We start from the raw sequence: 25251 nt of genomic DNA, 5'->3' as shown, positions 1-25251 counted from the left end.
CTCAATTAGGATATATACTTCCCTGCTCCCATATCCACCCTTCCTTTATCCCAACCATCCCATTCCCCCAAGCTCCCCCCATCCTCTCCCCCTCACTTTTCTTACCCCATTTCCCCTTACCCCCATCCCACCTCACCTCCAAGTGACCCACATTAGAGCACCGGAATGAACTCCCAAGGTCCAAATGAGGAGCAGAAGGAGGGAGAACATGAGCAAGGAAGACAGGACCACGAGGGGTGCACCCACCCACTGTGACAGTGGGGCTGATCTATTGGAAGCTCAACAAGGCCAGCTGGACTGGGACTGAATAATCATGGGATAAAACTGGACTCTCTGAACATGGTGAACAATGAAGGCTGATAAAAAGCCAAAGACAATGGCACACTAGGTTTTGATCCTACTGCATGAACTGGCTTTGTGGGAGCCTAGCCTGTTTGGATGCTCACCTTCCTAGACCTGGATGGAGGGGGGAGGACCTTGGACTTCCCACAGGGCAGGGAATCAGACCACTCTTCAGACTCTAAAGGGAGGGGGAATGGAGTAGGGAAAGGGGGAGAGGAGTGGGGAGAGGAGGAGAGGAGTGGGGGGAGAGGAGTGGGAGGAGGGAAATGGGAGGGAAATGGGAGGCGGGGAGAAGGCAGAAGTTTTTTTCAACAAAAAAATAAATAAATATAAAAAAATAAAAAATAAATAAAATAAAAAAAGAAAAAAAAAAGAATTTCTTACCAAAAAGCTATCAAACTCCATAAGGAGCCTCTTCAATTCCCATCATTCTCCTGAAGTAATTGGTGCTTCCAGAAACATTTATGTCTCATTGACAAGAAAAATCTAAGTTCTTAATGCATTTTAAATGCCATATTCTGTAGATTTTTGAAAGGTTTGAAAAATACCTATACATCTAAAATATATCTTTATACATCTAGAAAACCTAACTAACATGACCACAAGTTTGACTATTATAAATGATGATTGATCTGTAATTTTTAATTACATACTTCATTTTCAAATGATCTATATAAACAATATACATTAAATAAGAGCAGAAATACATGTAACAAAATTGACCTTAAATTTGTATCAATAAACCAAAGTTCATAGTAATGCAAAGTCTTCATCTTTATATCATATGCTGTTTATTTTTTTTAGAAATTGACTGTGACCATTAATTATTTATAACTAACTGTTTTTCAATGAAAATAAATATAAACAATCATTTTGGGAATTTGAATGTAGTTTTCTTTAAATTGCTTCCTGCTGTTTGTTGGGGGAAATATTTTTGGGGTTCATGAAGACCTTTTGGAGGGTCTTGTTCCATCAAACCACATTAGCCTGAAGGAAATCTACAGCTTCCCCTCCTCTGTGGAAACAAAATCAGAACCTCTTTTCCAAGCCACATGTCCTTAGATCCAAATTTTGAAGTCAAGATACCTTTATGTTGATTTAACTTAGCAGCCCACACAATCAAATGTCTCTCTGCAGTTAGTTCATTAACAGTCAAAAAATTCTAAGAAAACACAATCATATACATAATCCAGATGCTTTGTTTATTTTACATTTTTACATGGCTTAATAGGCATATATTTTATTACTCTATTTCTTTTTAATATTCTATTATCTTTACTCCTTTAATCTATGGCTATCTGTACTATTGTATATTACTTTGATTGTCTTTTTGAAAACTTTGTTTAAATTTTTAAAACTCTTTCTATAACTGCCTATATCCATTTTTTCTTAAGTGGATGTAGAATTTTTAAAACACACTGTGACTCACTCACATGTTTTTTTCTGTCTGAATCTGTCTTTATTCCATATATGTAATCCCATTTTGATCGCTGTTGTGAACTGTTAAGTAGACTTAGCTAGGACCAGAGCAGCTAGCTACTTTGACTGTTGATTCTAACCTGCTCAGCTGTCCAACATGGCAGAGGTCCATTTACTGCCAGCTATGAAGGCTGTGTTTACCACCCCAACTCTTGGAAGTAGTTGTCCCATGCCACCACCAAGCAACAGAGCTGCTTGTTTGTTTCCCAGCCAGCCAGACCTGAATAATCAGACAGAAACTATATTAATATAATTACAGCACTGTTTGGCCAATAGCTTAGGTCTCTTCCTAGCTATCTCTTACATCTTCAATTTTTACTAATCATGAGGCTTGTAGCCTACTGGTAAGTTTCCGGCATCTTTCTCCTTTGGCAGTTACATGGCATCTCTTAGATTCTGCGCTCTCTCTCTCTCTCTCTCTCTCTCTCTCTCTCTCTCTCTCTCTCTAACTCTGTTAAAATATTCTGCCTGATTATACTCTGCTAAGCCACTGACTCAAACAACTTTTTTCATCAACCAATAAAGCCATACATATACAGAAGGACATCCCACATCAGACTTGCCAGTTGCACTGATGTGAGAAATCTGAAATAGACCCCGACTAGGAAAGAATAAAGGACCAGGACTGAATATGTTCAATTCACCTACTTGGAAGTTATTTTACAACTGGTAAAACATGAACTCTCTCAAAGCAGGAAACTGATTGCTCTGTTCCTCAGATACATCTGGATAGATATTTCATAGACCCAATCTTTTCCTACAATATTCCACCTACCTGTAACGTGCAATTTCACAAGCTTACTTTTCCCCCCATACATAGTTTCATTTTTTTCCTTAACTGAGTTTAATATGTGGTTTGGATAGTAGCAAGGGATTCTTACCTCGGGCTTCTCATACTGAAAGTGCAGGATTCATTTATATTGTGTCGATCTGAGTGACAGAACTAGGATCAATGGGTCGAAGCAAGAATGCTTTCATTTCTTTCTAGTAAATAAAGAGAGGGAAAACTACAAGAATGAATTCCTTGCTATTGCAAATGCTTGCTCCATGGCACTTTGAGAAGAACCAAGAAAACCTTTAGATCATGCTGCAATGGTGTGGAGGTAACAATCACTCTTTGTGCTATTTGATTCTGTGCTCTTGGAACAGAATTCCCCAAATTAGGTAATTTATACTGAATAGAAATTTATTGACCTGTGGTTCTGAGGGCTGGAAATAAAAAGGGACCTTATTCCAGAATCCAACAAAATAGATGGTTAGAAAGCAAGTGGGAATTGTACTCATTCCTTGGTTAGAAGACCACCCTTGGGAAAGCATGTCAGCTCATTCTTGAGGGCAGTGCCCATTTGATCCACATACCTCTCATGTTGCCTACCTCTCTTCATTGCTCCATTGGTAGTAATTTTGCAGCAATGAGCTATGGGGGCTCCTGTGCAACCACAGATGGTTCTTGATTGTGATTTGGACCCTCTGGTATACTTGTCTACATCCTAATAGAGTACAGATAGTTAAAGTTCACGTTCTCTGTTCATTTAGGAGACATAGGGACCTCACTGCTCCTTCCTCACTCTTGGTTATGGACAAACATATATAGAAACTTTTATCTTCCATTAGGAACAGGGATCACTTTGTTTTCAGTTCTGTGATTTTTCACCTTCGTAGGGATCAGACAAATGTATAATCTGATAATTAACTACAGGGACCTCTCTAAAATGCCTGTTACTTAACAGTTATGTTCATTTTTTCTGCCCAGACTATAGAAACATGAGGCATGGTTGCCTGTGTACTATGCCCTGGATTAGCTCATATTCTAGAGTTTGGCTACTTGAGGTACAGATACTGACTCCCATCCTTAGACTACTTAAGATATGGATACTGACTCCACCCTAACTTGAGATATGGATACTGACTCCACCCTAACTTGAGATATGGATACTGACTCCACCCTTAGACTATGTGAGATACGGATAATTACTCCATTCATTGGAAAACTGTATGAAAGTGCACAGGACTGAGTTCCTCTTTTCAGTTTTTGTTTTTGAAATTTAGGTAAAAGCCTCAGCTATAATGCCTAAGGATGAAGTAATACACAGAAACCACTTTTTAGAATGCTTGGCCTACAGTAGATGTGAACAAAAGCTTAAGATATAGGAGTGTTGGAAGGATTAAGAGCAGTGGCAGTAGAAGCCAAGAGCTATGTGTCTGCCTTTACAGAATTCATTGAGCTCTGAAGTCATATCAGGCCTTTGTGTTGATAGTCTGTAGTTAATAATAGACTCCCCTTTCTCCCTCACGTCCCACAGGTCTGGAGTCAAGTCTCATCTCCACTTTATATTATCTAACAATTATCAGTTGCTTTAGTATAAAATTGCAGTCACACCAACCTCATGGTTTTGTCATGAATATCAAATAGGATGAAAATATGTAAGGCGGAAGGCAGTTGGTGCTTAAAGGGGTCCCCAGTGATTCCACTTTCTTTCAGGAAGCCCAAGGCTGGTGAACTCATATCTGGTGAGGGCCTTCTTATAATACTGTGTTGCAAAAAGGAGGCTGCTTGTTTGTCTTGGCCACCAGGTTAGCTTAGCCTGAAATAACCACACAGAAACTGTATTAATTAAAATACTGCTTAGCCCATTAGCTCTAGCTTCTTATTGGCTAATTCATTTTAATTTAACCCATTTCTATTAATCTATATATTGCCTCGTGGCAGTGGCTTACTGGGGGAAAATTCCTGTCATCTGTCTCTGGTGGATCCATGGCATCTCTCTCTGACTCTGCCTCCCTTCTCCCAGCATGCCATTCAGTTTTCCCCACCTACCCAAGCTCTGCCCTATCAACAGGCCCAAAGCAGTTTCTTTATCAACCAATGAAAGCAACACAAAGACAGAAGGACTTCCTACACCAACACTGTGCCATGGAAGAGGACAATAGACAATATATGTATCAAAACAAGGTATGGAGGAAAGGTAGAAAAATAGTGCATGGAGGGAACAAAAGGAGCTTGAACTCATACTTTCATTGGGAATTTAAAAGTGAAGCTCAGGGCCAGGCAGTGGTGGCACATGCCTTTAATCCCAGCACTCGGGAGGCAGAGGCAGGCGGATCTCTGGGAGTTCGAGGCCACCCTGGTATACAAGAGCTAGTTCCAGGACAGGAACCAAAAGCTACAGAGAAACCCTGTCTCGAAAAACAAAAACAAAAACAACAACAACAACAACAACAAAAGTGAAGTTCAGCCCACATTTATCACAACAGCATTAATTCATTCAAGAAGGTCAACCATATCTGACCATGCACATGTCTACGTTTCAATACCACTTTATCATGATGAAGTTTCTATTGTGAATATAAGAGAACTTTAGGTGTGTTTTAGCTGATAACATAACAGAGATGCAGTTGAAGACATTCATAGGCAATAAGCAGATTTGATACTTTGAATTAAAAGACTGGAATTCATCTCACAGAATCAGAAAGAACTGGAGCCAGTTGGACACCTTGACTCTGAAGAACTTGAATTTTATCACATGGAGACTGATATTGAGTGGCTAAATAGGATTGGGCCATTTAGAGTGGACCCTGTAAGACATTGCTAAGGTAGTATGACAGTTTCTTCTTCAAACAAGAAGATGGGCAACGAAGCGAGCAAAATGGGTTTGTATCTGGAACTAGAGTTGTAGAAGAATCATCTGGTCCTCCAGAAGAACAACTGCTCTTAAACATTGGACCATCTTTCCAGCCTAATTTGTGAATTCCTTAAAGAAATCGTGCCTATGACGTGGGTTCATAGGAAATAGGTTGGGTTTAGCCTAAATTTGTGATGACAAAGGCCCTAATGTTGTGTTTATGGGAATGAAGATCATGGAGATAATATGACTAGCACTATAACCCAGTGAACAGCAGGGTATAGTGGCAGTTTGGATGAACAAGTGGGATCTCCATGGCATGACTGGCTTTGTGGAGGAGACGGCAACAAAACATCAGATGGAAGTTGTTTGGCAATTGCTGTCTGCTCAAGGACAGTCACAGATGATGCGGTACTAACAATGGGGCATGTCTTTCTAACTAAATCAACATATGTTATAAGGTGTGCATCCAGTGAACATAAAAGTGTCTCGTAAATGAATGAATCTAATTATGATCTGCATGTTCTTTGATGTCTTGGTTTGCAACAAATGTGAACTGAGGAAAACTATGGATTTCTGTTAATGCAACAACTGCTCTCGTGTATTGATTGCTTGCCTACTGTATAGGACATTGTGATAAGTGTTTTTACATGCATTGATTTGTTTTTTATTCCTCATGGGTACAATTTTCACAGTTATTCTACAGGTGGAAAAATTGATGTTTAGAGCAACAGGGACACTTGTCCAAATTTTCAGAAGCTAGGATTCAATTCTAATCCCTGGTACAAATAATAGTCAATTCCCAAACATTTGACAGTCCTTCTCGTAATTAACTTCCTGATGGTGACTACATATGGAGACAGAACATGACTCCTTAATTAACTTTGAAGCAAAGAAGTCATGAAGAGGGTATCCTAAGCAAAAGTGAAGCCACTTTACTCCCAATAGGGTGATACAAAGCCGCTAATGCTCTGGGTTCTGCAGTCCCTTGTTAAGAGCATCGTTATTTTCAGTAACAACAGTACACTCTGCATTTTCCCCCTAATTATATTCATCTCAATTGTCTTAATTTTATGAAACTGTTTTATTAGAACCACGCAGTGTTAATACAGATAGGTTAACTACAATCAACCAAGGAGAGACTGCTGGCATCTAGGTCATTAATACACAAACCCAACCAGACACACAAAAAATGAATGCGGTACAAATTGAGTTTGACTTTTATATGTTTTAATGAGTTATTGTTCAAAATAAGGATAATCATACAATCTTCTTTAACTTAAGATCCCAAGCAAGTAGGAGTCTACATGCCTTGTCTTCTCCCAAACATTATGCTCCTTTGGTGCACTCCACAATCAGGATACGGGTTTAGTTGATAATCTGTCTGACAAAAATCCTTTTATATCAGATAAAGTAGACAACAATTTCCCTCATTTTGGTATTTTAAGAAATATAAGATATTTTGCAAATAGATTTTATAGAAGAACATTTTTATGTGACTGTTCATTTAGTTTGTGTGTTGCGTTGATTTGAGACAGGGTCTCTCTTTTTATCCTTGGCTATCCTGAAACTCACTATGTAGACCAGACAGTCCTAGAACTCAGAGTTCTGCCTAGCTCTGCTTTCCAAATGCTAGGATTAAAGCCATATACCACCTTATTGGTTTTATTATGATACTTAAATTAATCTTATTGTATCTATTTTATTCTCTCTGAAGTGGGATGGAAAATATGTTTCTCACTGGTAGTAAATTCTGGAGCCCCAAAGAAAGTGTCTTCAAGAACTAGAAATGAATACAGAAAAGGATTCTAAATTTGAGGGTTTTTTTTTTTCTTTTTCTCTCTCATAGTTCAAAGAGACAATATTTATTATATAATAGAATTGTTTCTTTCTTTTTTTTTTTTTTGGCTTTTTCGAGACAGGGTTTCTCTGTAGCTTTAGAGCCTGTCCTGGAACTAGCTCTTGTAGACCAGGCTGGCCTCGAACTCCAGAGATCCACCTGCCTCTGCCTCCCAAGTGCTGGGATTAAAGACGTGCGCCACCACCACCCGGCTTAAGATTTGTTTCTTGCTTGAGGACATTCCTTTGTGATGAAGGAAAAAATTACCTGTCAAACTATCTGAAATATTAGTTTCTTAATAAACATAAATATAATTGGTGTCTATTGAAGATATCATGCCACTTTACAAAAACAAAGAAACCTCACTTTTATGAGCAGTTTGTTTAAAATGCTAGTTATTATTTTTATTGCTATTAGGATTATAGTTATCCACCACAGTGAGATATTAAAGATAACACAGTGCCACTAAGGTACTCAGTGTGGGAGAATATTCCGAACTAGGCAATGGCATTCTGCTCACTCAGCATCCTTCAGCATTTGCCGCTGGGGCCAGAGCACAATAAAGCATTTGTTAGGAGAGCAAATGCCAAGTTTGTCTACAGTTGCAAAACTGCAATTTGATTTTGTCTCTATCAATGGTATCTTTAAATCCTCTACTGAATTAAAGGGAGTAAGGACGAATATTTACTGAGGTAGTTATTGGAACTGACAAGCGAGAATTGTTTATTTGGACTCTGGAAAGAGAGAGACAAACACAGATGACAGGAACTTTCAGAGAGGCAGCTAAGCGGTTTCTGCAAGTTTTCTCAGCTTTGCAGAAGAAAGACGTTTATCCCACATGAGGGTTTACACACTTAGATAATTCTTATTTTTATTAAAAATGAAAGTCATTTGGTATATAGGAAATTTACATTCAATTATTTAGTATGCAAGTATCAAATACTGTATAATCAGTAATGTTAGCATATATTAATGAGTTTTGCCTTCAGTGTCATGTGCAGTATTGAGCCCACAGTGAACAATGACTAAACATTTAGTGTTCCCATAAACAATGTGGAAAAATAATATATTTATTGATCAACAGCTTTTATAGCATCAGTATTCTTAATGATCCTATAAAAATACTTGGATAGTCAAAAGTTCATCAGGATCTCTCTACTACTGAACGTTGAAGATAGACAAAGTAAACAAAGAAAGGGCTACAAGAGGAATTACTTCAAAGTGGAAGGCATGCAAAATGTTGGTAATAGAAGGACAGTGAATTTGATTTTAGACTTAACGTGAATTGTCATCATGAGCTATAGGGGAAAAACCCAATAGGCTTGCAGATGATCCTAATTAGTATAGTTGATTCCTTTCCTTAGAAATGTTCTCGGAAGCTTCATAGGCCTCCTTCATAGTGGACCCTGACAGCCATTAATGTAACTGACAGAAAGTTACTGTACAGAGGTTTATTAGGCTGTAAGGTTTTCTGATTTGGGGTTATTTGGTCGTTTGAACTGGACATTAGAAACCACAACCAAACCATACCAGAACCATAGATATTGTGTGTGGGGTGTGTGTGTGTGTGTGTGTGTGTGTGTGTGTGTGTGTATGAGACAGAGGGGGGCAGTATCTTGGCCACCTTGTGATAGACTCATTTCTCTATGGAATTCCACTCCTCTGGAACATTCTAGTGAGGAGGAAGGGAAGACTGCCTTAAAGATTTTTTTTTCCTTCTTGCTTTTGCCATTCTCATGGATTGCCCTTTCTTGGGTCTGCCTTTGATTTCTGTGAGGCGTTTTGCCTTGCCTTGACCTGAGTTGATTGAATAAGACAGCTTGGAGGCAGGTGTTGGATTGGTCTTCAGAGGCACTTCAGTATCCAGCAGAGCATTAGATTGGGGGACCGAAAACAGTCAGACTCCCAAACTTGACTAAATCAAAGTAGATAGAGGAGTTCAAGTCATTCTATCGGGAAAAATGAAAACGAAGAACAGAAGCAACACTGCATCAGTCTTTGCATCTAAAGGAGTTAAATATACCTGTACATCCCCCTCAGAACATCAAAGGCTTCTCTCTAGAACAAAACCCTGAGACTTAGTTATAACTAGCATAACTATTTGCAATTTTCAAAGACTTTGTAGTGAGAGCTGGAAAATGACCCATCAACTAAAACACTTTCTCTTCCAGGGGACCTAAGTTCAATTCCCAGCACCCACATTGGGTACCTCATAACCATCTTTAACTCCACTTCCCTTGGGCTCTAATACCCAGTACTTCTACAAGTGCCAATTCTCATATGTGCAGAGTGGGGGTGGGGGGAATGTAGAGAAAGACAGGGGAGAAGGAGAGCGATGCACACAGAGAGAATTAAAAACAACAGAAATAAACATCTTTTAAAAAGTCATAATGAAGTAACTTAGAACTCTTTCAAATGCAGCAACACACACATCCAAGGAGTGAAATCTTTAGTGACCTGCTGAAATACATTTATTTGGGCATTATTCTCGTTTCATTTCTGTTGCAGTGATAAAGGATCCTGATAAAAAGACAATCTTGCTATTCCAGATTATGGTCCACCACAGGGGAATCACAGTGGTGGGAGCTTGAGACAGTTGCCCCCACCACAAGCACACTCAAGAGCAGAGAGAGGAGGAAGGTTTGGCATGCTCGTTACTCAGCTGTCTTTCTCTAGTCTCACACAATTCAGGACCCAAAGCCAGAAAACAGTGCTCCCCACAACAGCTAATTTAAGATCCTCTCCCATTGACATGCGCACAGGCCAACCCAATGTAGTCAATACTTTTGTGAATCTCTTCCCATCTGGTTCTAGACTGTATCACGTGGACAGTTACAGCCAGTCATCACAGATACCCATAAAATTCCTTATTTTAGAGGACTATTTCACTAGACTGAACTATTTCTCCCTCCCTGTGGGTCTTCGTTCTATACCCCCACCAGGGCCACGAACAGGCTAAAACTCATGTTATGCGGGCATGTTTTCCCATTCCGTGCAGTGATCTTCACTTTGCTTCCCCGAGACTCTAAGAGCAATAAGCTATATTTCTTAAACTTGGTGTAACTGACATATAAAACATGCATCATTAGGATTCTACTTACACCAAAGCTAGAATGATTTGACAGACTGTAAAATCTTGCTGGAATTGGAGTCTTTCCCCAGAGTCTATTAACTTGTCTCTTAGCATCTCCTATAATAAACACATCACATTGACTTTAGGCAGTTGTGGGACTCTGCCTCACCTTCATTCACAATTCATCTGATGTTTATTTATTGAGCGATACTGTCTAGAGTTCTTCCTGTACATTCCCCCAGTCCCCGGGTGCTTATCTTCCCATTAAAGGGATCATTTATTTCATCAAAGGAAACTAAAGAAAAAGACATAGGAAATTTTTTTATGCTCACGAAAATATAACTTTTAACTCCCCTCAGCTGAATGGTAGCTGAAGATGAAGGAGTGGCAGGGGATTGGCTAAAAGGAGTTTTTAATGCACACTTTTCCCTTCTGCAAGGATAATACATATGTATTATTGACAACAGAGAGCTAGAGAGAATTTGCAAAACTACAATTCATTTTGTGTCCCCTAATAGAACATGATAAAATTTTGGTAGCTAAACAAAACAAAAAAGAAATTCTGCATAAGAAAAATAAATGTCAGCTGTATCCATTGCCTATTCGAAAATACCAAGATATGGTCCAAGCTTTATCCAGAGAAAGGCTATTATTTGTACGATGTCTTTGCAGTAAAACCTAATAAAATGGAGAAATATATGTTATATTTGCAAGATGCTATAACTTCCAGTAATTAAACATCACAACGGGAATGCTTCAGCGAGCACTCACTTGCCAGTTGTTTGCAATATAGATTTTCACTTACTTTGGCTAAATCTGTTATGAACGTGGTTGAGTTATAAAGAACAAAAGCTCAAGCCAACAGAATTTAATACTAAGAAAGGGAGACACAGGACAGATAGTATTTAAAGGTACTGTTGGGTATTCACCCATCTTAGAGGAGTTAGAGCCTTGACAGCTCTAAGGTAGAGCAGTAATTTTTACTGTTTATTATTTTTATTTGTATATTTGTGTATGTGTGTGTCCATATGCATCCAGGTGCATACATACATATGTGTGTCAGCATGTGTGTGTGAGCATGTGGTGTGTGTGTGTGTGCATGTGTGTATGTGTCTGTATGTGGGCATGTGTGCGTACATAAGTGTGTAGGCCAAAAGACAAATTAAGGTACCATCGACTAGTTGTTTTGCTTTGTTTATTTTAATAATTTTTTGTTTTTTTTTTTTTTTTTTTTTTTTTTTTTGGTTTTTCGAGACAGGGTTTCTCTGTGGTTTTGGAGCCTGTCCTGGAACTAGCTCTTGTAGACCAGGCTGGTCTCGAACTCACAGACATCCGCCTGCCTCTGCCTCCCAAGTGCTGGGATTAAAGGCGTGCGCCACCACCGCCGGCTTTTTTGTTGTTTTTGTTTTCTGAGACAGAATCTCTCTTTGCTTTAGAGCTCATCAAATAAACCAGACTGTCTATACAGCGAACCCCAGGATCTTCTCATCTGTGCCATCCCAGAATTGGGATTATTAGTATGTACCACCATACCTGTCTTTTTTATGAGTTCTGGGGAATTGAACTCATGTACTCATGCTTGCAAGGCAAGCAGTTTAGCAACTGAGCTGTTTTTCCAGCCTCTAGAAGCAGTCATTTTGCATTCTCATCTTTTATAGTTGTGCAGAAAGCTAGCAATCGTTGGTTTGAGTTTATTAAGCCAGACCACATTAGCCCCGTTTCATCAGAATTTAGAAGTAAATGTTCAGGGTCTGGAAGACAAATCAATTTTTCTCCTCCAGATTTTGTAGTTTTCTTAAATGTCTTGTAAAGTTCCTGTGGCGTTTTGGTTTCCCACATAGGATACAAAAGTAGTTATATTGTTCTGTGTTCTTGTCCAAATTTAATGTTGTTGGTTTATGATTTCCAACGTTCTGGAAGGTGTGTTGTGGGGTTTTACCATTGTTTCAGCTTCCAGTTCCCTAATGACATGTAACATAGCATCTTCTCGTAATAAACTCAACACTGTGAAAGCCAAGGAAACAAGAAGATGTGCACTTTACATTTGTTATCTCTAGGTGTTCGGTATCTATTGAAGGGATCTTTGTTTTGTCTTTTGTTCATTATCAATAGACTGTTTGCTTTTGCAGTACTGGGGATTGAAACTATGGCCTTACATATATAAGAAAGTGTTCAATCTCTGAAATATAGCCCCAGTCTGGGTTGTATATTTTTTGTTTATTCATTTGTTTATTTTTAAATTTTAATTTATCTCTTCCCTTTCTTTTCTCCAAACCCTTCCATAAGCCCCTCCCCCCTGTTCTTCAAAACCATGAACTTTTTTATCACTAATTATTATCATATATATATATATATATATATATATATATATCCTGTTGAGTCTATATAATGTTACTAATTTGTATGTTGTTAGTTCTGGCCTTTTCTAAATGGTAGGTTAGGAGAATTCTTTATTGATGTCGAATATAATCAAATGTGTGTCTTGGAAACAGTTTCTTCTTTATCGTTGGATCATCTTTTCATTCTCTGAGGACCAAGCTTTCATTGTCATATAAAAATGTAAATCCTACCCCAGAATGAATGACTTATAGTCATGCAGAAGGAAGCCCAGATGGGAGGTGTGAGCCCAATCCCTTTCCCCTTTCCCCACCGCCTCCAGGAGGATGCTGTGTAAATCCTAGGGCTGTGCAGCAAACCCCGAAGAAGAGCCTTGCACAGCAGACTAGACACCAATAAAAAACAGGAATCAGTTTAAAACGTGTTCCAACTTTCCCCATTACCTTTAATTGTTAACTCCACATGCCCTAGAGTCACCTAAGGGAAAATCCACTATTGAGAAACTGTCCAGTGAAATTGCCCTGTGGAGATTGTTTTGATTGACAGTTGACATAGGAGGCTCTAGTCCTCTGTGGGCAGTGCAATTTGCATGGTAACTAGCTGGTCCTGGGCCAAATTTCAGAGGAAATGAAGGGTAAAATGAGTGAGTATGAGTATAGGTAAGACATCCACCACTCAGTCTTGTTTCAAGTTCTGGCTTGAGGTTCTGGCACGAGTTTTCTCAGTGACACACTACAGTTTGTAAGCTGAAATCAACCCACTCCTCCCTAAGCTCCTTTTTGTCTGAGGGTTTTTCTCAGAAGGACAGAAATGGAACTTGGTAAATGAGGTAAATATTACTAGCATGCTTTCCTACTACTTGCCATGACTGGTTTATAATGGCTACCCAAACCGTATATCCAGTCTCCTGGTGGGAAATTTAAAATAGCTCACACTTGTCTATGAGGCGTAGACTTGGGCACAACACTGGAAGCATAATATTGTCACATGGAATCACAGCATGATGTCAATATGGAAGGGGAACAATGGCAAGAGATTGCAAAAACAAATAGGTAGTGTTATCCCCACAGGGTCAGACCATGCCTGCTATAAGATCTTCTGGGGGCCTTCCAGTTCAGTACTTAGAACCACAACATCATAAGCTGAAGGAAAAGAAACCACAGGGGCAATCCTGCTGTTATCATGTACCATTGATAAAGAATGTAATTCTGATGAGAGTTATGGTATTCCTGAGAATTATATAAAAACAATATCAGGAACCTGATCATGTATGTGGTCCCGACCCTCTCAGGGATGTGGAATTTACATACAGAAGACTATTTTATCGAGCAGGAGACACCATCAGTGGCTGTGATTAAGGATATAATTTGGATAAATAATATATGGCATTATCACCAAGCAGATTCTTGAAAAGTGCACACATGGGCTGTCTGACCTGGCTTTGTAATTCCATTTAGTGTTTGGTTTTGTTCTGAGACAGAAAATCGATCTCAGTGTGCCATGTGACTCTTGGACAATTTCTATTCAAGTATGAAAGAGGGAAATGAACAAGCAGGGAACATAGTTCTACCGCTTAAAAGGGAAAAAAAAAATGTGTTGTAGCTGTTGCTCTCACTTGTCACCTCAGCAAACTACTTGCTATGTGGGCAGAAGGGAAGTGGGGCTGAAAAATAATAGAGGTGTATAGCTCTTCTACTGATTGACTGTGCACCGAGTTCAGTTGCTTTTCGTCAAGAAATTAATATACTTTTGGTTGATTGATTGATGACATGGGAGTGGCAGCATGAGCCCCAGGACACATGGAGAGATCAGAGGACAACTGGTAGCAGGTCCTGGGGATCTAACTCAGGTCTTGTGCCTTTACCCACTGAGCCATCTTACCCATATCACTGGCTCTAATTTCATTTCTTGCTAGAGAAAAGGACAGCATTTTTCTCTGTCCTCTACATAATTTCATTTAAAATACTACATAACCTATCCGATAGTTGGAACTGCTGTGGTTTAAAAAAAATCAGATTCAAAGATTTTCATCTAAAGCGGCAATCAGATATAGTTTTATTTTGCATGAGGTGTTTTGATTTTTTACATTTATTATAAGCCTGAAACTAAATGGTCTCTTCTCCCTTTCTTTTATTATGGAAGTTGAGAAGCCCAAGAAGGAAAAAAAGACTAATAAAAGAGACAAATAAACATATTGTACCTTATCTTCTCACCCAATGAATTTTTTCTTTCTGTTTTGTTACTTTATTTTGTTTATTGGTGTTTTGCCTGCATATTTGTCTATGTATCACATTCATGCCTGGTGCCAGAGTGCCAGTGGAGGTGAGAAGAGGGTAATGGATCCCCTGGTACTGGACTTAGAGACACTTGTGAGTGCTATAAATCAAACCTGGGTCTTCTGGAAGAGCAGTCAGTGCTCTAAACAGACAAGCCCTCTCTTCATCCCCCATTATCCAATGACTTTTGAATGAAATAAGTGTAATTTGAATGTCTGGAATATATGAAACAAGGGGCAGATTCTCCTCAAATAAAAAAGTATATTTATACATAAACTAATATAATTATATTATATGTATAGAAACATGTGTTTGTTGATTTTGTAAGAAACACAGCTATAATGTTATAAGAATAGCCACTTTAGAAAAAACTATTAAAAGACAAGATTGATATTTATAGAATTAGTTCCCCCCCTTTCCCAGAGACATTAACATATCATTAATTAATTAAGAGACACCCCAGGACAAGGTCACTTTCTGGACACTGTTTTATACTTGAGAATGGGGCAGGATCCCAGGTGTCTCCAATCACACAGCCAGTATAACCTTGCTTAGTGTGTAGTGTTGTCCTTTGGTTCTGCAGGCAGGAAGTTCACCTATGGTCAGTCTTCAGGTTGCAGCAGTTAAATTTTCATCACCCGAAGTTGGGAGAATCAGCTCGTCATTTTTCCACACCCAGCTAAATTAAGAGTAGATGTGGGGTGTTAGATATGTGCATTTCCCATAATCCTTCTCCACAAACTAAAGGAACAAGATGTTACTCAGTAGAGTAACAGGCCACTGAGACAGAATTTTAAACAAAGTTTCTAAAGCAATAAAATATACTTTTGGTGCTTTACCCATCAAGCCAGTGCTTGAATGGAAAGGTAAGCTATGGGTATAGGAGACAAGATGGCTCTGTGAATAAAAGCTCCTGTCACAATCCTAGGGAACCAAGTTCAATCTCAGGGATCCATATGGTGGAAGAAGAGAGGAATCAGAGAAATTAAGATCTAAAAAATGTTCCAAGGGCAGAGGAAAGAGTAACATTTCTGTATTTGCAGCCAAATATTGTTTCCAGCACAACTATCAACATATAATCATCTTTAGTAGATCATGTTGGAGGTCTTATTCTTTTCTCTGGAGGAGGTATCTGTCCCCAAGTCTAAACAGTCTACAGCTCACAGTCACCATAGTTCATAGACAGCTGTGTTTGTTTCTAAGACCTATACCTATCATCCCTGGAATACATCTGCAGAGTCTCTTGCTTAAAGATCTCATCCCAAGAGTAGGACAAAGCTTGACTTCATATGTTCAAACTCATGTGCTACTGACTACTCAAAACCTGTCTAGGAACTGATTTTTAAATCACAGCTAATCAAAATTCATTTAAATACAAATATTCATACTTGGCTTGTGGTTGCATTACTGCAAAACCACAATTGTATATGGGAAATGTGCAGGACCGGACTTTGCCATATTGTTCCTCAGATTCACAGAGTGCTAACAGCCTTTATTTGCCTGTATATTACACTGAGGCAACATGATGGTTTTATCTTCTGTGTATTCTGATCCAAGCCATTAGCAACCAGTAGTGTGTTTCACATTTTCCTGATGCCTGTTGGAAGATGCTTTCCTTTGGAGAGTTCTTCAAGCGGAAGTCATTTCTGGAGTACATAGGAGAAGAGACTGGAGTTAAGCCTCTCCAGAAAACTGACATTTCTATTGTTATACCAAATGTGCTTTGAAGGCCTAGAACTGTGAAATGTAGGCCTCCTTTGAGGACACAATCCACTCCTGGAATTGTTCCATGTTGGGTCCATGCCCAGTGGACATTTTTGATCAGAGAATAAAGAGTTGTATTTGGTTGAGTGGGAACAGTATTGTGTCTGGTGGTAGAGAAGACAGCTTTTTGTTTAAGAAGCCAAAGAAGTTTCCATCATCACAAGCCTGTACTAAATTCTGAATACGTAATTGTGAAAATAGACATTCTATATTAAGAGGAGGAATCTCATTTTCTATTTAGTTAGTACACAAGATTCTTAAGAAACGAAGCCACTGACATTTACAAAACACTGAGAGTTACACTCTGAAGGAGAGGTGTAGAACTCGAATCCTGGTTTCACCCACTGACTATGGAATCTGAAGGAAGTCACTTAACTTCTGGAACTCGAACTTGTTGTGTGTAAAGGGAGAAGAGGTAGTTGTTTCACTTGTGGTCTCTTGCAGGTTTTTATGGGCCTCACTTGAAGTAACTGAGGTTTTGAACTACTTAGCTGTTCAGGAAACTGTCTCCTATAGTGACTTGGTCTCAGTGTTTATTCTTTCATAATTTTGCTCTTTAGAGTCTATTAACCTCAATAGAGGTCAATAGAAAGGTCCCAGGTAGGTAACTCTAATGACTGATTCTGCCCAATAGTGACCCATCTAGAAAAACAGCTTCATTGGGTCATCCTTCTGTCACATGTGAAGAGGGGCCTCAGGGTTCCAAATAAGTAATTGATTAGAACTATTTTAATATGATACATGGAACAATCAAAACTAATCTGTTATCCAGATCCAGCTTATATGCCACCAATTTCTAACACATGCCCCTTTCCAAAAATGAAGAACTTAAAATGATTCATATTCAAATATAGAATACAGAAATAAAAGCAGAGGAGGGAGCCAAGGAAATAGATAACGTATTTTCTCTAGAGCACTAAAAACATGTCCTGTTGTGTGGACTTAGGGCATGAGATTGCTAAAGAAATAGAAAGCATGATTTCTCACCTCACAACAGAGAGACTCTGGAGAGATTTGGAGAGATGTTATTTCTTAGACATTGAAAAATGCTAAAACATAATTAAAGGTGAGATGGCACAACCATCACCATTCCAGGGTAGACTACTGGCTGACAACAGAGCACTCTACTTATTAGACTTTTGGAAGAAGTCAAGAATTAAACTTCAGACTAAGTACCTAGGAACTCCCCCAGAAGTTAGGCTGAGTGCTGTTCTTAATCTGTTTTGTGAAGTTAAGAACTTGAAGCTTGTGGTACTAATCTTTACTTTATGTGTTCATTTTTTAATTTTTATATTTCCTACAATTTATGCTTCACAACGAAGTAGCACTCAACTACAGATCGACTCTTAAAAAGGAAAAACAAAAGAAAAAGGAAGGAAATGATAACAAAGTAGGGCCTTTCCCTGCTATAACTTGTTGACACGTCCCAGTAGACAATGTTTCTGGGGAAATAGATGGGTAATTTCCCATTTAGATAGGACTTATGAGTCTTACATCAATTTAAAAATGGATTGATTTTTTTAAAAGTCTTAGAGAAACCACCTTTTCTTGAAGTTTGTAACAGTTGACCATAGGTCATTGATTATGAGATCCAGGCTACAAGCTGACAGACCCAGAAGAAGCGTGTACAAGGACCCATAAATCTCTGAGCAACTAGTGCGTGCTGAAAGTCTGAAATTTGCAATGTGTTTGTAATGGACTTTTGGCTGGGCAGCTCCAAGGCATGCACAGCTAACACTGTGCTGGAAATTCATGGTGAGGCTTCTTCGGTTTGTGACAAATTCTTAGCTATTGAACTGACAGCTGTGGAAATAATTATTCATTGAAATTGATTTTGGGTGACTAGGTTGAATTCCAGACTAGGGAGAGCGATTGAGGGAGGTCAGACAGATTGCCTGTCTCACTCACATGCTGTCACTGAGGACAACCTCACTTTGAGCTCTTAAAGAGCATGTGTGAATGGAGCAGGATTCTAGAAGCAGAGAGAGGAAGGATGTAGCACACAAGGTTTGGTTCCTGGCTGCCCTATCTGACTTGCTTTTCTCTAAAGACTGCTCTGACATTCTCTTCCATTCCTTTCCTTTCATTGTATGTCCATAATCCTGGTTAATATTTGACATGCATTGGTTGCTAGATTAAGATGTAAAACATCAAATACCATAGTTGCTTAAATGGAGAACAAGTTAGCAGTCTCCAATGAGCTGAGAGAACAGTTGCGTGAGAGGAAGGCGTGAGAGGGATAATTTGGACACTGATGAAATTGGTCTGTGTGTTGATTATGGTATAATTCCATGGGTGTATACATGTGATGATATTGCCTAGAACTAAGTACATGCAAGCCTGAATACATGCATGTTTGGAGAATCTCAATATTATCATTCAATTATGTTAATGAAGATCATGTGGTTTGTGATGCTATTTTGTGGTTTTATAAGATATGAGAATTGCTCTATATAATTTCTTATACTTGTTTATGTAAATCTATAACAATCCCCAAATAGACATTTTATTAAAAAGGAAACAAAATAAAAGCTAAGCAGTTGATCATGTCATATAAGAGGGATTGCTGTGCAAACCAAGGTATCAGATTTGAGTGAAATGTGGAGAGATTGGCAAAAAGAGGGTATCCAATAAGTGGGTGAGAGCTGAGGACATAGGGAAGGTTATAGAATTTGGGCGATACTACATAGAATACCAAGTCTGGAAATGAGAAGAGGACGATCACATGGAAAGGTGGCCATGTATAGAAAGCAGGGAAAGCAGGATATTACATAGGTTGCTTTAGATGTGGGGAAGTTGAAGGAATGGCTGTCTGTGTGTCATTGACATGGAAAACAGGAGATGAACCTGAAGCTATTTTGATGTAATAGCAAGTTATGTGCATGAAGAAGAGGAAATGTCAGAGCCGGAGACCAGCTCAGGTCAGTTCTACCATAGTGGTAGAATACCGTGATTGAATAAAACTTTAAGAAATAAAATCCACAATAAGTAGGGGGAGAAAATATTCAACTTACAGATCAGTGAAGGATAGCGTATCCGCATTATTTCACAGGACTACCTCAAAACAAAGTTGTAATTTAGCCATGAAGACACTTAGAAGAAACCATCTTGGGTAAGTCAGAAAACTGACCATCATTTATACTAAGAAAAAAATAGAAATTTTATGTGACCTGACTGAAAAAAATTAGAATGGCATCTCAGGTATCAGAGTTAAGTTCCTGCCTGGGGACCTGTGATGTGTAATGGTGTTCTATACAGTAGAGCATAGGAAATGCCTGCTAAAGCTTACTCTAATAACAGAAACCTACAGGTCAAGTGTTTAAAATAATGTGATTTTCCCACTAGCACTGATTTTATAGTTGTGAATATGTCTCTGTTTTATTAATAATTAAAAGCTAAAGAGAATATTAAGAAGTAAGAATCATTAAAAGAGAGCTGTGTGGCTCAGTTCTTAGGTCTTTGAGAAGATAAACATTGTCATGAAAGCAGCTGTTGGATCATAATTACCAACCTGCCACATATTCAAGCTTAATTATAATAATACTTTATTTAAAAATATTATGAAGAATTCAGATGCATGTACAGGGACTAGTGTAATGAAGGCCCTGCACCCGGCTTCAGAGGTTACTCTCCAAATATCAGACAATTCTCTTTCATTGACTTGTTCCTTGTTTCACTAAACCTCCTCTCAAAAGGAACAATTACAAGAAAAGTCAGACATCACATCATCTGCAAACATTTTTCATATAAATACCGGTACAACAACATAGTTTTGCGCTTTCTAGTGTGAGTAGAGTGCTGATTTTATCACATGTTAAATGCAAGCATTTCCTTGTATCTACTTTCTTAGTATTTTCAAACACGGTTCAGATCATTTGTCTCATAAATGATCTGAGAAGAAAAATTCAGACCCCAAAATTGAATTCAGTTAATGGATTCTTAGTTATCATTCAATCAATAATAACTTCCTTTCTTTTCTTTTCTATGACTTCGCATAGTATATTTCTGCTGTTTTCATCTTTGTAATGTCATTTAATAGATCCATTTGTCCTTTTGGTATGTCCCATAAACTTTTCTTTGCAGACAGGGCTTTATCTATGTCAGAGTCAAGCTGGGGACTTATTCTGAAGATGTGTATCTTATTGGCTTACATTAGATGCTCTGTAGTATCTTATCCCTCCTTTGGACCCTAGAGGCATGGTTCTGTAGTTAAGAGCCATTGCTTCTTGCAGAGGACTCTAGTTTGGTTCACCATATTCTGTGTGGTTGCTACAACTGCCTATAACTCAAGCCACAGTGAATCCAGTACTCTCTTCTGGCATCCATGGGTACCTGCACACAGATGTGCAGATATGCTCACATGCACATATACATACTTAATAATAACAAAATTTAAAAATAGATTAATTTTTGGACTTACTGTTCTCCATTCAGCTTGTCTGGTATAAAATTCCCCTTGTGATTTTCACATCATAGCTTTATAACCTACTGATCATTATTATTTCGATTTATTATTTCAACAGGAAATACCCAATGGCATTCAAATTTATTCTCTCTTACTTATTAGCTGATGGGTTTTTTAAATAAAGAATAACTTTCCGTGAACAGTGATTTGATTACCTCGAGCTGCCATTGATGTGACAATGCATGACTTTCATTTTTTATCATTATCAAAAAAATTTTAAAGGTGAAACAGTTCAGCGGTGGAGACTGATGAAATGTGCTGGGAAAGGGGAGGGGAAAAGGAAGGGATGGGAGGGGACCAGGAGGGGAAGCCAAGCCAGGAAGAACACTATGGAAGGAAGGAGTCTCAGATGCATGCTTGAGGTACTCAAAGATCGTTAGCCTTTATTGCAATGTGAATAGCTATGTCCTGAAACAAACACCAGTTTAATACAACACAAGCCAGAGCAAACCAAAACAAACAAAAGAAAGAGTTGTGGTCAAATTTCCAAGGGCTCCACATCGCTCTGAATCTCAGCAACTTTCTCATGCCAATCATTCATCAAGAGCCATTGGCAGGATGTTGCTATGCTTCCCTCAATTTCTGATGATGCGTGCTTATCTTTTTAAAGATGGAATTTCTATATCTGTGTTCTAGGTTATAAATATTCAGATGCTTCATTAATGCAAGGCAAAGTGGGTATTGAACAATTAAGCTTGGGGGGTGGAACGGAAGTCACACAAGCAACACAGTGAAAGGATTCAAATTACAGTGTCATATCTGATGCCATTGAGAGGTGGCTGTCTTCCACAGATACCAAGGTTTGGGATTTTTTAAAAATATTCTGAGCTATGCTCGTCTCGCTCTTCTACTGTTGGATGTCAGAGTACTGCCTCCACACATGCTCTGTCCATTAAGTGTGACTCGTCCCATCACCAAAATCATTCTTAATCAGTTGGTGATTTCAGTACTTTAGCTGTTTGCGTTTGTTTTCTCTGCTTCCATGTGGCACCCTCTGTTCAGCTACAGCTGCAGAAAGTCAACGCACGCCATTGAGAATGGCAGGAGACTGATGAGACAGGGAGAAGAAGGACCTCCTACACCAGTAACATTCTATTGAAAAAAATCCATAGTTTGTCCTCTGGTTAGAAACAATAAGATTATAAGTTTGATATTTTTCCCCCAACACACACAGTATTGATGGGTTCCATTAAACTCCATGGGGAATTTGATTTTTAAGGGAATTGTTCTTTCATGTATGCTGAACTGATTGATTTAGGAAGCCCTTATTCATGCCAGTTGAAAGCCAGTGTGGAATCTGTGTCCTTCAAACAGATAATACACTAAAGGTGAGAAGAGACTGTCAAAAACATGAGCAAAAAATAGTATTTTACTACATATTGAATACATTTAGCTTCATTCCAAAAATAATGTCCTCAAGGAGCTGTGGCAATGGCTCAGTATTTCAGGACACATTACTACTCTTACAAAGGACCAGAATTTGGTTCCCAGCACCTATCTTGGGTAGCTCACAACTGCCTGTAATACCAGTCCCAATGAATTCATAGCCTCTGGCCTCTATGGACACTTACACACATTCATACACACACAAATAAAGGAAAGTAAAATGAATCTTTAAAAAGTCCTCATTTTGTGCCTAGATTAAACCATGAAGAAGTGAAATACCACAGCATCAATCAGTACATCTGTCCGTGAATGGCGTTACACATTCTCAGGGCTTTGTCAGGTCAGATCCTGGCAACACCGAGAACAGCATTTGGTCTGCAGACATCACATGCTCCCATCTTAATAATGACCACTTTAGGCATGGAACATATAATTAAGTCCCTGGCATGGAGCATCTCAGGGAAGGAAATTGCTAAGTAACCAGTCTGCAACCTACTTAATTAGCATAAACAAAAAAAGCATCACTCCGAAGGGCCTTCCTGGGGCACCAGCGGGCCCCTTTTCATTTGCAGCACTTCGTGAGTGGTTTTGTAAAGAGGAAGAGATAATGAACGTTATTACACTGCTGCCCTGCTAACTGCACTTAGCCCTGGGATTGGAAAGAATAAGAAATTAGCAGATCACATTAGCCTTTTTATCATATGAATTCTGAAAGTCATCGGTTGTTAAGTAGATTTGATTCGAGATATGAAACCCATTCTGAAGGCGCTTAATCATAAGAAGCCACTTGTTCACCTTTTGGTCTGCAAAGCTACTGATGGTACTTAGGATAAAGAGTTTCTGACTAGACTCCATAAAGCAAATTCTTGAAGCTTATTTTTACCTTAAAGAACATTTTGAAAACATGGATGAAACTTAGTTTACCTTTTCGGTAACACCTACTGTATGCCTATTGTGAGTGTGCATAGCAAGCGATACCTTTCATGAAGCTTATATTCTCCCTAGAGCTACAAAGACAGAATTACCAGTGGTGATCAGATAGTAGTGATTAAGGTGTGGGGAGGGAGCTTTAAAAGATGAAAGGATCTTAAGTGGAATTGAAGCAAGTTGATTTACTCCGTTTTAATGACCCTTCTAGCTTACCAGTAGAGAAATAACGACAGGAGAATGAGTGACAAAGGAGGAAAGCATTTGAAAGATCATCTAGTCACCTAAGCAAGAGATTATAGGAGATATAAGCTTGAGGGCCTAGCGATGCTAGAGAGAAGAGGAATGAAGGGGACCCGGGATGCATGGGGTGCCTGGAATGCATGGTGGGCAGAATCAACACATTATAGGAAGGCAGTCGTTGGAACAGAGATCATGTTTCCAGGAACAGAAAACATAGTCAAACATAGTACCACTGAGCACCTCAATAGAAAAAAAAATGTATCTTATTTGATCACAATGACTTATTCAACAGCAATATTACTTTCAGAAAGCCCACAAGCATATGGAAATTGAACAATGCTCAGCTGAATCACCAATGAGTCAAGGAAGAAATAAAGAAAAAAATCTAAACTTCCTAAAATTCAATGAAAATGACCATACAATATACCCAGATTTATAAGACACAATGAAAGCAGTGTTAAGAGGAAAGTTCATAACACTAAATGCCTACGTAAAGAAGCTGGAAAAATCTCACACTGGTGAGTTAACAGAAAACTTGAACACTTTAGAACAAAAAAGAAGCAAACTCACCCAGGAGGACTAGACTGCAGGAAATACTCAAATTGAGAGCTGAAATCAACTAAATAGAAACAAAAAAATTACAAAGAATCAATGAGACAAAGAGTTGGTTCTTCAAGAAAATCAACAAAATAGATAAACCTTTATCCAAACTTACCAAAAGGCAGATAGAGATGATCCAAATTAACAAAATCAGAAACAAAAAGAGGACATAAAAACAGACATAGAGGAAATCCAAAGAATCATTAGGTCGTATATCAAAAACTCGTACTCCACAAATTGCAAAACTTAAAAGAAATGGACAATTTTCTTCATAAATATCCTTTACCAAAATTAAATCAAGACCAGATAAGCAAATTCAATAGACTTATCGCTGCTAAAGAAATGGGAAGAGGCATCAAAAGTCTTCCAACCAAATGAAACCCAGGATCAATTTTTTTCAGTGCAGAATTCTAAAGATTTTCAAAGAACTAGTACCAATACTCCTCATATGTTTAGTCATGTGATGGGTGTGGAAAACATTCTGTTTTTGACTTGTATTCACCATCATCATTCATTTTTAAATTAGAATGTAACTGCATTGCATTTTTTATATTTCCTGAAAGATTTTGCTGAGGTTTATAAGATGTAAGGGAAAGATTAAAGACAGAGTTAAAAAGAGTTAGAAGAAAACATCAAGAATAAAGATAGAGTTGGAAGGAGACAACAGAGACAGAAGGGATATTGCTAGATAGAGATAAGAAAAGAGAATATAGAATACAGAATAAAGACTGCAGAAGAAACCATCCAGAGAGTGTGTGAGTATCATTTTCCCTAACCCTGTCAGGTAAAAAGTCACAGTACTCCAACTTCGTGGATTTCCCTTTGAGCCACATGCTACTGGTGCTAGCCCCCCAGGAAGTGATAAGAGTATATACACCTGATTGGTAGTAAAGAAT

At 38.5% G+C, this 25251-nt stretch overlaps 1 protein-coding gene across 3 annotated transcripts in view; it reads left to right on the top strand.

Moving 5' to 3' along the window:
• The window catches only part of Sgcd (sarcoglycan delta), a 919076-nt gene that overhangs the window by 462333 nt on the left and 431492 nt on the right, over window positions 1-25251 (top strand). Inside the window, exon 1 of one of the 3 annotated variants that reach the window (XM_057774537.1) lies at window positions 19813-19846. The exons of the other annotated variants lie outside the window; for them this stretch is intronic. The gene's annotated coding sequence lies outside the window, so the exon portion shown is untranslated. Of the gene's footprint in view, window positions 1-19812; window positions 19847-25251 lie in introns of those variants that run through there. 3 annotated transcript variants of the gene reach the window in all.

This window comes from Chionomys nivalis, chromosome 7 (genome assembly GCF_950005125.1).
Source record: "Chionomys nivalis chromosome 7, mChiNiv1.1, whole genome shotgun sequence".
Classification (NCBI taxonomy): domain Eukaryota; kingdom Metazoa; phylum Chordata; class Mammalia; order Rodentia; family Cricetidae; genus Chionomys; species Chionomys nivalis.
Note: the sequence above shows the minus strand (reverse complement) of the source record. Positions and strands in the feature narration are given on the sequence as shown.